The sequence below is a fragment of the Mesoplodon densirostris genome, chromosome 12 (genome assembly GCF_025265405.1).
Source record: "Mesoplodon densirostris isolate mMesDen1 chromosome 12, mMesDen1 primary haplotype, whole genome shotgun sequence".
Lineage (NCBI taxonomy): Eukaryota > Metazoa > Chordata > Mammalia > Artiodactyla > Ziphiidae > Mesoplodon > Mesoplodon densirostris.
In genome coordinates, this window is record NC_082672.1 from 1,398,728 (window position 1) to 1,411,500 (window position 12,773).

Genomic DNA, 12,773 nt, shown 5'->3' on the forward strand with positions numbered 1-12,773 from the left:
CTGTACAGTAAAATGAATCAGCTATACATATACATATACATACATATACATACATCAGCTATACATCCCCTCTTTTTTGGATTTCCTTCCCATTTAAGTCACCAAAGAGCCATGGATGGACCTAGAGTCTGTCATACAGAGTGAAGTAAGTCAGAAAGAGAAAAACAAATATATTAATATGTATATTAATGCATATATGTGGAATCTAGAAAAATGGTGCAGATGAATTGATTTGCAAAGCAGAGATAGAGACACAGACGTAGAGAAAATTTATTTTTAAAAAAATAAGTTCTGGAATTTATTATCCAAGTTATTAAAAGCAACTCTTTAAAATACATCAGATGTCAAACCACAGCTTAGTGAGCAGAGAAGTAGAAGTAGGGTGAGGGCCTTGGTTAAGAACTAGTGTTCACTTTGTGTGAAACACACCTTTGTGTACATTTCAGCCCAGATTTATGTGACCAGTGTTCTTGTGGACGTTCTGCTGTTGGGTCGCCATTATCAAAACCTCTGTCAGTGTATAGAGAGTGTTCAAAAACAGTCTAAACCGGGCCTCCCTGGTGGCGCAGTGGTTGAGAGTCTGCCTGCCGATGCAGGGGACACGGGATCGTGCCCCGATCCCGGAGGATCCCACATGCCGCGGAGCGGCTGGGCCCGCGAGCCATGGCCGCGGGGCCTGTGTGTCTGGAGCCTGTGCTCCGCAACGGGAGAGGCCACAGCAGTGAGAGGCCCGCGTACAGCAAAAAAAAAAAAAACAAACAAACAAACAAAAAAAAACAGTCTAAACCTAACTATTTTTATCCTGCTCTAAAGCTGCACAAATAAGTCTCCCTTATCCATGTGAATGAACTAGGCTGCAGAATGAAAGAAGGTATTGTGTCTGTAATCTCTCCCAGGCAAATTGTAGAGGTTTAACAGAATGCCAATATTGAGCTCATTAATCAAGTACGATTAAGACATTCTTATGTTCTTTTGATAAGACAGTTTTATCCATTGCACTTTAACAGCCACTTACCATTGCCCCCGTGGCTGAATCTTAAACAGCATGAGGGCGTTTCTCTTTCAAGTGCGATGCGCTACCTGACTGCTCCTGAGTGTATCTTCATGTGGGATTGGGTATGTTTTATAAAATTAAGGTATTTGACTTCATCTACAGGATGTTTCATATTGTGAGCCTGACTAAGCATGTTGCAAGCATATCATCAACTTTAATAGATTTTCTTTCTTTTTAATTAGTTTTTTTTGAGTTTTATTTATTTATTTTTTATACAACAGGTTCTTATTACTTGTCTATTTTATACATATTAGTGTATATATGTCAATCCCAATCTCCCAATTAATTTTTATTTTATATTGGCATACAGTTAATTTACAACGTTGTGTTGGTTTCAGGTGTACAGCAAAATTACATTTTCTATATTTAACTAATCATGTGCTTTTAGTCATAAGAGTTATGATTTGTTTAGTATAAATATATAGGCATAGCAAATATATAACTTTTAAAAATACAGTATTGCTCATTTCAAACTCCATGATAAAAATTAGAAAGATTATGTCTGCTTTATTAATGATTCTGCCCCAGGGCCTGACTCAGCAGAGACCCAGTAAGTATTTGTTGAATAGAGAATGAGTGACATATAAAAGCAGTCACCTGGGATGATGAAACTCCATAATAAGACACAGTGTGTGCTCGCTCCCTAATTATTGTCCAACTTACAGGTATGCTGTGTAAGGCAAGAATTATTCTATTACTAGTAATGGAGCAAACTACAGCTACTATGAGCGCAAAAATGTGGGGGGCATTTACAGAGTCACATGGACCCAAAAACATTGAAAAGTGTCCGTTTTAATTGGCTGTGTTATTTTAGGAATTTATCCATTTCATCTAAATATTCAAATTTATTAAACCATAAATTGTCTATACCAGTGTTTTAGACATTTGTTGCTTCTCCTTCCTGGTAGAGGTAATTTTGTTCTTCTTTCTTTTCCTCTCATTCTGTGTTTCTGGGGCTTTACATTTTTGTTGTTGCTGTTTAGTCTTTTCAGAGTAACAGTTTCTGATTTTGTAGCTACTCTCTTGTGTGTGTTTTCTTTTCCATTTCATACTATTTGCTCTGATTTTAAAAATCTCCTTTCTTTTGCTGTTTTTTTAAAGTTCTCTTTTTCTATAAAATTCTTCAATTGTATAGTTAAATCATTGAGTTTTGTTGTTTGTCTTTCCTAAAATAAACTTTCAGACTATAAATTTACTTTCTAGCACAGCAGTAGCTACATTCCACAAATTTTCTTATACCAATTTCATTATCACCCAGTTTAAAATATTATGTTCTATTCTATTCTATTCCATTTTTATATTCTATTAATATAACTAATGGAATAATTAATAATATGGTCACTTTCACAGGTTCCAGGTAGACATGAATTTGGGGGGTGAGTGGTGCCCTGCTCAACCCAGTACAATCTCCAATTATTTGAGGATTTTCCAGGTATCTTGGTTATTTTTTTCTAGTTTAATTCCACTGTGGTCTGAGAGCATATTTTGTATGCTTTTTATTATTTTAAAATTGTTCAACTGTGGAGCAGAAAGCGGCTCCTGGAGTGATGAGCCCCACCCCCCCACAGTGTAAAAGCAGGCAGTGTCATCTGGGCTGGCTGACTACTGCCATTTATATGTTATGCACATTGGAATGAAGATTGTTAGTAAAACTCCTAAATGTGAATTTTTATCAAAAGCGAATGGATCAGTTCAAAGCTCTTAAGAAACAGCTGGGTGGTAATAAAATTGTTACTCAAGAAATAGCTGGGGCCTCCCTGGTGGCGCGGTGGTTGAGAGTCCGCCTGCCGATGCAGGGGATACGAGTTCGTGCCCCGATCTTGGAGGATCCCATATGCCGCAGAGCGGCTGGGCCCGTGAGCCATGGCCGCTGGGCCTGCGCGTCCGGAGCCTGTGCTCCGCAACGGGGGAGGCCGCAACAGTGAGAGGCCCGCATACCGCAAAAAGAAAAAAAAAAAAAAAAGAAATAGCTGGTTCTGTCCATTTGGAGAATTATGCTCTGAAACGTTTTTGTGTGCAGACAATGAAGATAGCGCCATTGTTTTCACAAGATCAAGTCCGTCTATCCTGCAATCCTTAATAGCTGTCATGACAGTCTTTGAAGAACTCACTGATGACAGTGTGAAACATAGAAAATATACAAGGTGGGGTGACATATATCCATACTTTTTTAAAGCATGGGGAGACGCCTCAAGGAAGACCTGTTAGAATTGGAAAGATACTGATGTTGAAGAAAATAAAGAAGGTGGAGCAGCCCTCTACCCACTTGACCCACTTGAATCAGAATCATCTTCATCTTCAACTGAGGACTCAGAGAGCACGCCCCCAGGCAGCTGTTCTGGAACAGAGCCCTCTCCGTGCGCACGTCCCGGCAGATACAGCGGCAGCAGTGCCTCACAGCGCAGGTGAATCTGGTACTGTCCTACCTAGGCCACGGGTTCTTCTGGCCATTTATCCACAGTTTCCATGGGGGGGGATACTGTTCTAACACCGGAGGACGTGGCTCGAGCTCAGATGCACTGCAGGCGTGCTGGCTGGCAGTGCACAGCAATGCGAACGTTCAGCCCTGCTGTGCAGAGCCTTCAGAGGCCCTCAAGTTACTGTCTGCAGGCAGAGAGTGAAGCCTTTGCAAAGCAGAGCCGTGTAACTTTGGCCTGCGGAGCCAACGATCGGTTACTCAATCTTCAGCCGATTGGAGCACAGGCAACAAGGAAGACTTCATTTCTGCTGACTCTGACAATGAAATTTGCATGCAGACTCTGTTGATGCAGCTTCGACCAGTTTCCACTGCCATTAGTGGACCCAATAATCTCTGGGGACGTAGGGCTGCTGTAAGCTGGGTCCTAAAAGTGCCCGCTGCACCCCGCTTCAAAAAATGAGGGCACATACAAATTATATGTTGAAAATAAGCTTTGCACCTCAATTTGCGTACATTAAGAGAATTTTTTCAAATTTATAATGTTCAGATGAACATATTATTACTTTGCTATAAAATCCTAAATTTAATTTGTAATAAAGATTTTTGAACTATTCTAGCTTACCAGCCATTGGACTATTCATATTACAGGGTGAATATGAAAGAGATTATGTTAAACTTTGATTTATATTCATGTAAAATATAATTGTATTAAAAGTTTAAACTTTCATGGAAGGAAATTTAGCAAGACAAAGGGGTAGAATCACGTTTAGACTTAAGAATGGTGTTGGTTCTCAGCTGCTTCTTTTTTTTTGTTTTGTTTTGTTTTTGCGGTACGCGGGCCTCTCACTGCTGTGGCCTCTCCCGTTGCGGAGCACAGGCTCCGGACGCACAGGCTCAGCGGCCATGGCTCACGGGTCCAGCTGCTCCGCAGCATGTGGAATCTTCCTGGACCGGGGCACGAACCTGCGTCCCCTGCATCGGCAGGCGGACTCTCAACCACTGCGCCACCAGGGAAGCCCCTCAGCTGCTTCTTTTATCCACTGAAACTTGAGGTGAATTACTTCGTAGGCGGTTTGACTGCATGTATCAGAGAGTGAACAGAGGACATTTATAGTAATACCTGGAACCTTGGTGTTTTATGTTAGGTTCTCCTCTGATGCCATGTGGATTCCACAGAGTTTGACTATGAATCGTGTAGATGATCATGAGTTTAGATTTTTGGCTGTTACTGTACATGTAATGATGGGAATTATGGACTTACTGTGTCAACGTAAAAATAAAAACAAGGATTCTTTTATATATATAAAAAAATTCAATTGTGTTTTATGAGCCAAAATGTTGTTTATTTTAGTGAATGTTCCAGGTGAGTTGAGAAGAATGTATCTACTGTTATTGTTGGATAGAATACTCTATAAATGCCAATTAGATCAAGTTGATTAATAGTTTTGGTCAGGTCAAACCTCTCCTTTATGATTTTCTGTCTTCTTGATCTATCTTTACTGAAAGTGGAGAATTAAAGTCTCCAGTTATAATAGTGAGTCTCTCTATTTCTCCATGCAATTCTATCAGTTTTTGCCACACATATTTTGCTGCTCTGTTGTTATGTGCATACATTTTAAGCGTTGTTATGTCTTCTTGGAAATTAACTCTTGTACCATGATTTAATGTCCTTCTTTATCCTCAACAATTTTTCTTGTGAAGTTTTTTTTTCTTTTAAATTTGCGTAGCTAATCCAGCTTTCTTTTGGATAGTGTTACTGTGGGTGTATCTTTCTCCATCCCTTTATTTTTAATCTGTGGAAGTTTATGTTTTTAAAGTGGATTTCTTGTAGACAACATAATAGTTGAGTCTTGTTTTATCATCCACTCTTGAATTCTCTGTATTTTAACTGGTATATTTAGATCATTCACATCTAAAGTGATAACTGATATAGTTGGATTAATATCTGCCATGTTTGTAACTATTTTCTATTCGTTGTGCTTGTTTTTTGCTTCTATTTTTTCTTCTACTTTTTCTGCCTTCTCTGGTTTTAATTGAGCACTTTGTGATTTTATTTTATCTCCTCTCTTAGCATATTATTTATACACTTTTAATAAACATTTTTAGTTGTTGTCTTAGAGTTTGCAATATGAATTTTCAGTGAATATAAGTCCACCTTCAAATACCACTTTCCTACTTCACAAATAATGTAGGCACCTCATTATAAATTATTCCCAATATCTCCCTCCTGTCACTTATTCCCTTTATCCGCATACTATTAATTCCCAATACATTGTTACTACTGTTATTTTAAACAAACTGCTTCTTTTAGATCAATTAAAATATGAAAAATAAAGGATTTCATTTTACCTTAAGTTTTTCTTCCTCCAATGCTCTTCCTTTTTCAGACAGATCCAAATTTCTGACCTGTATCAATTCCTTTCTCCCTTAAAGGATGTATGTAAATTGTACTTCAACATATTTTATTAAAAAAATCAAGTCCAGTTCCTGCATATGGGTTCTATGGGGTGATGTTTAGGAGAGAGAGAGATTTAAACAACCACCATGGAGAGGACCTAAGGGAATCTAAGGAAATGGGTAAACAATTAGCGTATCGAGTCCATGATATTTCTTCAAGTAAAGATTGGTTCATACAGTGGAGTATTTCTGTGTGGCTCTGAAATATATCTGTGTTAAACAAATGCTTATAGGATGTTTGAAATTGTGGAACTCTTCTTGCTTTCATGTAAGGAAACTCCACCTTAGAAATGGTGTTGACATGAATGCAGAGACTATTTAAATTGTAAGAAATTCATGGGAGCACATAATATACTTTATTCTGAGATTCTGATTCAGTCCACCTAATTTTAACTATTAGCTTGCAATGAATAAATTAAAACCATATGATTTAGTCATGTTTGTAAAATGCTCTTATTTTGAATGTTTTGATTAATCATTTGGTAGTTTAAATGTCAAGTTTAAAGTTTAAATGTCAAACATGGATGTCAAATGAGTAATATAAAAGGTCTGACATATACAATAGCTATATGTAATATTCGGAAACATCTTATTAGACTTTCCTCAGTGGGCTCCTGCCCTGAGAAGCTCGGGATGGTTTCAATTATCTGTTGAAGAGCTCAAGTCTATAGAATATTAAACTATGATGAAATGGAAAGAATATTTTCAGGCAACTACAGACACAGCCCTGCCTGTCGGGATGAAAGTCTGGGAATGAGTCATCTAGAAGGCGAGGTGTGATCACATTTCCTCAGTGAGGAGGCTGTGTCTGCAAGGCTGATTGCACAACTGGGACGGCCTTCTCACCCCTGGCCTGAGCGGCCCTGGGTCACATGCTGGGTCAAGACCACTGGACAGGGAAGTGCCACAGATGTCCTGGCAGGACGGACAGATCTCCGCAGCCACGTGGAGCCTGCACCTCCTGGGGGATCTCTGGTGTGGCTATTTTTGCTTCTGAGAAGGCTGTCTACATCTGAAAATGTTGTGTATACACTCCAGCTGGGGGACTGCAACCAGCCCTACTCCTGGCAGAGGATGCCTTCGACAATCAGGTGATCTCTGGAGACTGAGGATAGTGCCACTTTAATTCAAGTGTTTGGGGGTAAATGGTTTAAATAAGGTAGTGAAAAGTTGTGAAAAGTCAAGGAGCCGTAATCAAGATGACACCATGAATTCATGCTTTCAATCCCCACCCCCAGCCCGAACAGCAAGGATTTAGAAAAAATACATAATGAAACTGAGTGGAACAAAGGAAGCAGTCAGAGTCGGGCTCTTTTTCTTAATCAATATATACTTTTTTGAAGTCTAGTTGATTTACAATGTGCTAATTTCTGCTGTACAGCAAAGTGATTCAGTTATTCTTTTTTTAAAATATTTTTTTCATTATGGTTTATCATAGGATATTGAATATAGTTCCCTGTACTCTATAGAAGAACCTTGTTGTTTATCCATTCCATATATAGAAGCTTACATCTGCTGACCCCAACCTCCCACTCCATCCCTCCTCAGGCCCCTCCCTCTTGGAAAACACTAGTTTGTTCTCTAGGTCAGTGATTTTGTTTCTGCTTCGTAGATAAGTTCATTTGTGTCATACTTTAGATTCCACATATAAGTGATATCATATGGTATCAGAGCCAGGCTTAGAGCTTTCAAAATCAGACCTGGTCCCAGGAGAGGTCCCACTGCTGGTGAGAGGTTGATGCAGGACATGGGGACCCGGGACCCCCAGTATCAGGCCGCCCACAGGACCAGTGGGAAGGCAAGGGGTGAGGGAGGGGCACAGGTCACAGGTTTCCTACTGATGGGACATCTTCCTTACTTCTGCGTGTTCTTCCACCACCTCGTCTAAACATATGCCCCCGAAGTCCAAATACTCTCAGCACCATCCTTGCTGCACTCTGTCTTCAGAGGTCACCCCAACACATGACACGGCTAAGAATTCCCAGGACACCGCTCCCAGCAGTGAGTGTGAGAAGGGCCCTCTCCCCAGTCTCTGGGACCAGGCAGATGTGCCCCAGAGGAATTAGCTGTGAACTGAGTTTCCAGGGATAAGAAAGTGGTAATAGGTGAATAAGCCTGGGGGACAGGACAGGAACTCTGGAGAGAAGAGATAGCATATGGAAGACACAGAGAGAGAGAGGGATCCTGGTGGATGTGCCCCCTGAGTGGTACCACTGAAGCACTGAAGACAAAGGTGGACGTGCTGGCTGGTGGCAGATCCCTAGATGCTTCCTAAGAAAGCCGGGGTTCACCTGCCGGCCAGTGAACAGCCATTCCAGGTGTAAAGAATCAGAAGACAGCAGATCTACTTTGAATGAGATCTGTTTTAGATTGATAAGTAAATTCTGGTTCTAGTGTGGGTGGGGCAGACTTGAAAATGTGAGATCATGAAAAGTCAGGATTATAATACCATCCCCAGCTCCTGACCCCCGCTCTTTACTCTTTACCCTTATTACTCACACTCACCTGTAGATTCTCTCCATGCCTCATGGTCACCTGGCACCGGGGACGCTGACCAAGGCTCTCCTTGAAGTGCTAGTTTGTGACATGTGGTTCACACACAAGGTTGAAATTCCTTTGGTTCAAGAGTCTGAGCTTTGTGGGGAGACAGATCTGCCCTTGACAATGGTTTTCTATCTCCCCAGCTGCGTGGTATCCGTCATTGGGCTAATGTCTTGAAACTTCAGTTTTCTTATCTATAAAATTTGAGTAATAACACTCAGTCCTTAGATTGCTGTGAGGGTTCAGCGTACAGTCCGTGGAAAACGTTAACAGTTGAGGAGTCATCTGCGAGAGGGACGAGGGGCCCTCTTGGGGGGGCTCGGAGGACGAGGTCACAGGTCATCGGGGTCAGAGCTGCCCCCTGAGAGACTCCTGCTGCCGAACCTGTCCCAGAAGGTGCGAGGGGGCTTTGGGGGTGATGGAAACAGTGTCCTCTTTCTGAGGTGAATCCCAGGCACCAGGAAACTCTGGTTAACAACACTTTGTGCCTGGAAACACGGGGCTCAGAAGAGAGTCTGGGTCTGGACCTGTGAATCTGGAAGAACATAAGTGAGGCTGAGGTCATGGGGAACCCACCAGGTTTTGTAGGAGGAACAGGGAGTGGGGAGAGGAAGGGGCTGAGGATAGATCCCGGGGACCCGCACGCATGGCCTCTGGGAGCTGGACAGCAACCGGGGTTGGGGGGAACATGGGCCCCCAGGGTAAAGACACCCTCAGGGGCTGTTTCATCAGCACACGGCCCGAGTCCAGCGCCCGCCTCTGGTATCAGCTCCTCGGAATTCAATGGGATACAGCCGACTGTGGTGAATTAGCTGATCTTGTGATTGTTTTGGAACTCAGTAGAGTCTATTAGGCTAGTAGTTAGAGGCACATCCTCATTTGGCCTGCAAAATCCAAACCCATCACACCACTGGCCGTTCAGCTGTATTTGTTTTTTGTTTGTTTGTTTGGATTTTTAGAATTTTATTTTATTTTTTATACAGCAGGTTCTTATTAGTTATCTATTTTATACATATTAGTGTATATATGTCAATCCTGATCTCCCAATTCAGTTGTACTTGTTTTCTACTTTAGGTATTGGAGGAAATAGCTGTGATTATGTGAATTAAGTACCCCAGCTTCCAGTCTGGTAAAATTAGCAGCGTTGTCATTCTGTTGTATTGTCACTTAATTGGTGTGTTTTACTCTTCTCTTGCCCACTTTCTTTTATTTTTTCTATCACAGTGAAGTAATCTGAGAATCGTGAGAAGAAGCTATTTAAAAGTCACCCAGCTTTTGCATGATTTGAATCAAATAAACACTGCTGTCCAGAGGCGGAAACTAACATCTTGAAAACTGAAGGATCTCATCCAGCTTCTAGAAAAGGCGAGTCACCTCTGGGGCTGTCAAGGTCAAGAGCCGCAGTGAAGCTGCTGGGAGGAAACAGAAGTCCGTCCTTTCTGGTCCCATAAAGACGGTGCTCTCTGTGAGAATTCCTATTACCAAAGTCCATGTGTCCACGTGCACTGCCCACATCTGGGTCATAAGGTGGATCCCTCCGAGCTGGAGCACGGGAGGCAGCCCTTCATCTACCACTTGATGTCACTTGGATGTCCCTCAGCACCAGATGAGGGGCGGGAGCTGGGGGTGTGTCCAGTCACAGATCACGCACGGCGGTGTGATGATGCAGGTACACCAAGTGTGTGTGATGTGTGCAGACACATGCGTGCACAGACGTATGAACATACAGACACACACGTATACCCATGCACCACGCTAGCATCACAAGGCCTGGTATCAAAATGGCAGCCCTGACTGATAGAACTATTACTTAATCTTTCTGCATCTCATTCTCCTAAATTTTACAATAATTGTAAACTGGTCTCTAAAGCTTTTCCTAGCCCTACCTGGAAATGGCACACAGCTCACGGCTCCCACCCCGGCTCCCACTGCCGGGCCCTCTTCCACACCCTCATGTCGAGGAGGGCGGCCCCAGCCCCGCGTGTCCTGTTCGGCATGGCCTGTCTCCGTGGCTTTGCTCACGGGGTGCACAGCGGGCTCCCCCTTCCCTCAGGGCCTGGCCCCTCTTTGCCCCCCTAGGAACCGTGCCCCCGCAAGTGCTGGGTGCTGGCCTGACACGTGGTGTTTGTGGTGACCTGGAGGCTGAGACACCCAATTTCTGTTTCCTTCAGGGCCGAACTGCTTGATTTGGGGGACAGTCTGCAGAAACTGGCTGGGTTGCACACAGGTGTACTCGCCAATTACAAAGATAAGAAAGGATGAGTGTGGGATGGTCTATACTTTGTTTTCCCATTTTATGTACAATAAACCTATTACTTACTTACAATAGACTTACTATTGGGACACTTAACTGTGCTCACTTCGAACAGTTAATGATCAGATATGGGACATGGTTTCCAATGTTCCACAGGCTGTAAAGGGAGCGTCTCTCCTGCACCTGTGCCCACCCCCCCCCTTCAGAAGCAAGCTCTGTCCTGTGCGTCTCCTGCACAATCCTGGAAATACCCAATCCCAGGTTGCTTTTGCTTTTAAAGGCAGTGTGGTGAAGGATGCTTTAATTCAGGTAACTTTCTGTGTCTTGGATTAAACAAATAACACAGGAAATAATCAAATATCAGGAAAGTTTATCTGATTCAGAATGAAGCTCCCAGATCCTAAGTTGGAACCTTGGAAGGAAGAATGGAACTAGCCCCGTGTGACTCTGATGGCACTGACCTTGGCCCATCTTCCCAGAGCAAGAAGCAGCCCACGCTCAAGAAGCAGCTACTCTGTGCTGGGCTGGATGTTAGGCCTTCAAAGAACATAAGCCTCTGTCATTCATGTGTCTGGAGTTTGTAGACCAGAAAAACAGATAAAAAGTGTTTCTTTTTTACAAAAGTTATTTGTATACGTTTTGAATAGGTAAGGTATGCTTTACTGCAATCATGGGATTTTTATTCTTATGTTGTTCTGTACCCTTTAGTCAAAAGAAAATTATAGAAACACACATGCTATACAAGAAAGTTATTGGGAGTAAAAACACTTGTTGTGAAAGGCTTTGTGGCATGCAGGTAAGTCAGGGGTGTTTCTAAAGGGTTATTTGCTATCGGGGTGACTTGGCCAGACAGGCAGTAGCATGAGGGCTGCTCGTTTTGAAGGAATGACACTTACATGGAGATCAGTGAGCTGGAGGTGGGTTTAGTCTGCATGCGCCGTTGTTGCTTTGCAGGCTCAGAAACCCGAAGGCCGAGAAGAGCTGGTGCAGGAGAAGGGGGGTGCAGGGAGGGGGCCGCGGGACCACGTGGTGGCCTGTGCAGCTGCCCGTGTGATCCCGAGGGGACTCAGCCACGGGGCCACTCCCAGTCCAAGAATTCACTTCCCTTGGAAGCTAAACATGTTGAAACTGTGTTAAAGGTCTGAAATCAGATCATTAATTAACGACAGCTCTGTTCTGTGTTTATCTCAGTGGTGCCCTGAGTCACAGCCGTGTCAGAACTCCAGTGAGTCACAATGTTACGAGCAGGCATCGTCTGACTAGTTTTGCAAACCGAGTTCGCGTCCCTGAGCACCTGCCGCGTCCTCCTTCCCAGCGGCTTCTGCCCTGAGATGCGTTGCTCGGCGGGGGTCGCGTCTGTCTGTCCCTGTGTGCCCTCAGGCCCACGTGGTGCTGGGCACGCAGTGCACCAGCAGGGGGACGTGAGGCCAGGAAGTCACAAGTGGATGAGTGTCTAGAAAACCCCGGATCACGTCCTTACTAGTGGCATCAGTGATGTTTTGGACAGCACTAGGTTTTAGTGGTGATGTGCAATGGAAATGTTCATTTTACAAAGTAGGATTAACTTATTTTGTGACATGTATACATATATCAAATCACCACATTGTACACTTTAAATATCTCATGGTTTTATTTCTCACTTATACCTCAATAAAGCTGGAAAAAATACTCTCTTTTTGTAGCAAGGCTTCCATCAGATGCGCCATGTGAGGCTTAAGGCTCCAGACACTTAGCAGGTGATCATGCTTTTCTTCTTGAAAAGCAGGTGGAATCACAGTGGACATATGTCATCTCTGCATCCTTTCCCAGGAGATTGACCATGAAGGTTGTAGCTGAATCTCGCTCTCCACTCTCTGGGCTGATTGCCTCCTACGTTTTTCTAGGAAGGAACAGGGAGAACCTTAGCTGTCTCTGCCTCAGGAAGTTAGAAGTTGTAACTGGCTTTAAAGATGCTAATGGAGCACGACTGGCTGATTGATGCCAAAGGCCCAGCGTCTCTGCCCCACGGGAGGAAAGCTGTGAGAACATGTTCTCTCTGTGAAGTGTTC

General features: G+C 43.2%; 1 pseudogene; it reads left to right on the top strand.

Annotated features, from left to right (window-relative positions):
* The first annotated feature begins 2,736 nt into the window (after positions 1-2,736).
* LOC132500410 (vacuolar protein sorting-associated protein VTA1 homolog) lies at positions 2,737-12,150 on the top strand (annotated as a pseudogene).
* The last annotated feature ends 623 nt before the right edge of the window (positions 12,151-12,773 follow it).